Source organism: Scophthalmus maximus, chromosome 9 (assembly GCF_022379125.1).
Source record: "Scophthalmus maximus strain ysfricsl-2021 chromosome 9, ASM2237912v1, whole genome shotgun sequence".
NCBI classification, from domain to species: Eukaryota; Metazoa; Chordata; class Actinopteri; order Pleuronectiformes; family Scophthalmidae; genus Scophthalmus; species Scophthalmus maximus.
The window spans coordinates 24447501-24450000 of record NC_061523.1 but is presented as its reverse complement, the minus strand read 5'-3'; the positions used below and the strand labels follow the sequence as shown (position 1 = coordinate 24450000).

General features: G+C 47.1%; 1 pseudogene; it reads right to left on the bottom strand.

Annotated features, from left to right (window-relative positions):
* The window catches only part of LOC118319989, a 34204-nt pseudogene that overhangs the window by 8285 nt on the left and 23419 nt on the right, over nt 1–2500 (bottom strand).

Here is a 2500-nt window from a genome sequence, read left to right as displayed (position 1 = left end):
CGTCCACGCGTCCGCGTCCGCGTCCACGTCCACGTCCACGTCCACGTTCACGTTCATTGTTCACGTCCACGTCCACGTCCACATCCACGTCCACGCGTCCGCGTTCACGTTCACGTTCACGTTCACGTCCACGTTCACGTTCATTGTTCATTGTTCACGTTCACGTTCACGTTCACGTCCACGTTCACGTTCACGTCCACTTGTACTCGACATGTGAATATTACTTATAACATATCTCCTTTTTCCCTTTTGATGAGCATCAGAAAACTATGAACAAAAAAAAATGGTGAACACATTTTTTATTTTTGATCCTTTCTTTCTTTTTTCCTTCTGACAGCGAATCACAAGAATCCTGAGCAGAAAACCAGATTCAGTTTATGTCTTTTGTCTTTTACATCTCTCCGTTCTCTCCGTTCTCTCTTTTCTTCTGCACTTCTCTTCCCTCGGTTTTATGTATTTGCCTCCATCTTTCATTTCCCCTTTCCCTCTTTCCTCCGACAGGGTGAACAAGGTACAGTAAGTTCTGGACACAGTACTTGTACTTGTTCTTGTACTCGTACTGAAGTATTTCCTCTGCGTCTGACAGCAGACACAACTTCTCTAACTTGTCACAAACTAAGTGGAGAACCTGCCTTCACTTCATGTCACCATGAATATTCATGATTCTTCCCCGGAAATGATTTGCGCGGATCTGTGGACTGTTCTCTGTGTCCGCGTCTCGCTCTCACTTAACGACACTGATGTCTCCGTTCCTGCTGCAGGATAATTGCATCTTATTTTGAAATGTATATCTGAGCGGCGGCAGATCCCGGTGTTCATTTTAATTGTGAGGGAAATACACATGAACATTTTTAGGAAAGAATCTTTGGCCAGATGTGAGCGAACGAGGGCAATTTGCATTTCATCTCACTCCGTCGACAGACTCCTCGCCGCGGCGGCGTGCTGAGCGGCGAGGAGGGTGTTTGTGTTGAATTGTGGGTATTTTGCTGGCGGCCGACGGAGGAAGGGGAGTGTTGTTGTGAGTGGATGAAATGGCTCCTCCCGCAGTAATTAGCAGCGGAGGTTGTAATTGGGTAGAATCAGTCTTACTAAGTGATTTCCTGACTGTCAAACGAGCCAAATTAATTTGAGTGATACTTTTCATTTAGTTAGCATCAAGCAGCCCCTCCACTCGGCCTCCATATGGCCGTCTGATGCAACGCTCGCCATTAAACCGCCGCGGCCAGATGTTCCCACACAGCCAGTGCCGTTATCAATGCAAATTTATTCATTAAACAATTTAATTGTGTCAGTGATTGACAGGCGGCGGCGCCATGACGGAGGAATGTTATAAAGCTAATAATCTGTTAGTCTTATTAACTCCCTGTGTCAGCAATATGGCTGTCAACGTTTATGTGGATTAACCCTCCTAATGTTGCAGCACACACACACACACACACACACACACACACACACACACACACACACATCAGCTGCTCGCCATGACAACAGACGGGCTCACCGGTTGGTCGGCACGCCTCGATGTTCACAGAACACACCCACTCCACAGTCACCACCCCCCCACCCTGAGGGGGGGGGGGGGCAGGTAATAATGTGAGTGATGACACGAATACACACTGACACACACTTTTTATTTAAATTAGACACATCTGAAAATATCTTCAAAATGAATTACAGAAAAACTTTCCAGAGGTTTTGATGAGATCTGAAATAATCAAACGGTTTCTCAAACTTTCCAAAAATGAATAAACGCAGCGTCCAAACGCTTTGTTGACATCATGTTCTCACTTCACAACTGATCATGAACAAAAGCCCAGAAGTGAAGAGACGACCTCCGTCACACCGAGATGATTCTCTATTCAAACCATCTGACAAACAGACCTTGGTCCCGAGTCCCAGTGAGACTGAAGATCAAGTGCATATGATCATTATTAACACCTTTAAAAATCAAATCCCTCTGATTAGCACAGATGTCATGAACAGGTGAGACGCGGCGAGGTAACGAGTCATTGACCCGCTGCCGTCCATCATCTGCGTCCGCCGCTCTCTTCTTCTGTGGTGCCTGACAGTCCAAGGCCGATGGCGTGTCTTATTCATGGCTCTGACAGACGCTCTCCGGCAGGCGATGGGGTCCGAGGCGTCCGGAAGGAAATCAGGAAGACGGGTCACGTTCTGAAGTGACCTCCGGGTCTTTTCTCTGCTGCTTCTGCACCAAACAAGAAGAAGAAGAAGAAGCAGAGAGTTTATAGAAGTCATCACGTGAACAGCTTCTCTGTTCTCTGGAGGAAATAACACACGTTATCTTTGGTGGTAGAGTCAGAGACATGTTTAATGATCCAGCAGCTTCATTATCGTTGAGCAGAAGTAACTCCAGCTGCACCAACACCTGATCTGAGTTGACTCCGCTCCGACACGGACGCAGCTCGTCGGCCTCTGACGGACGTTTCTCCTCCCAGACTCACGTGGACCATTAAACTGATTTCATCTCCATCCTCCTGCA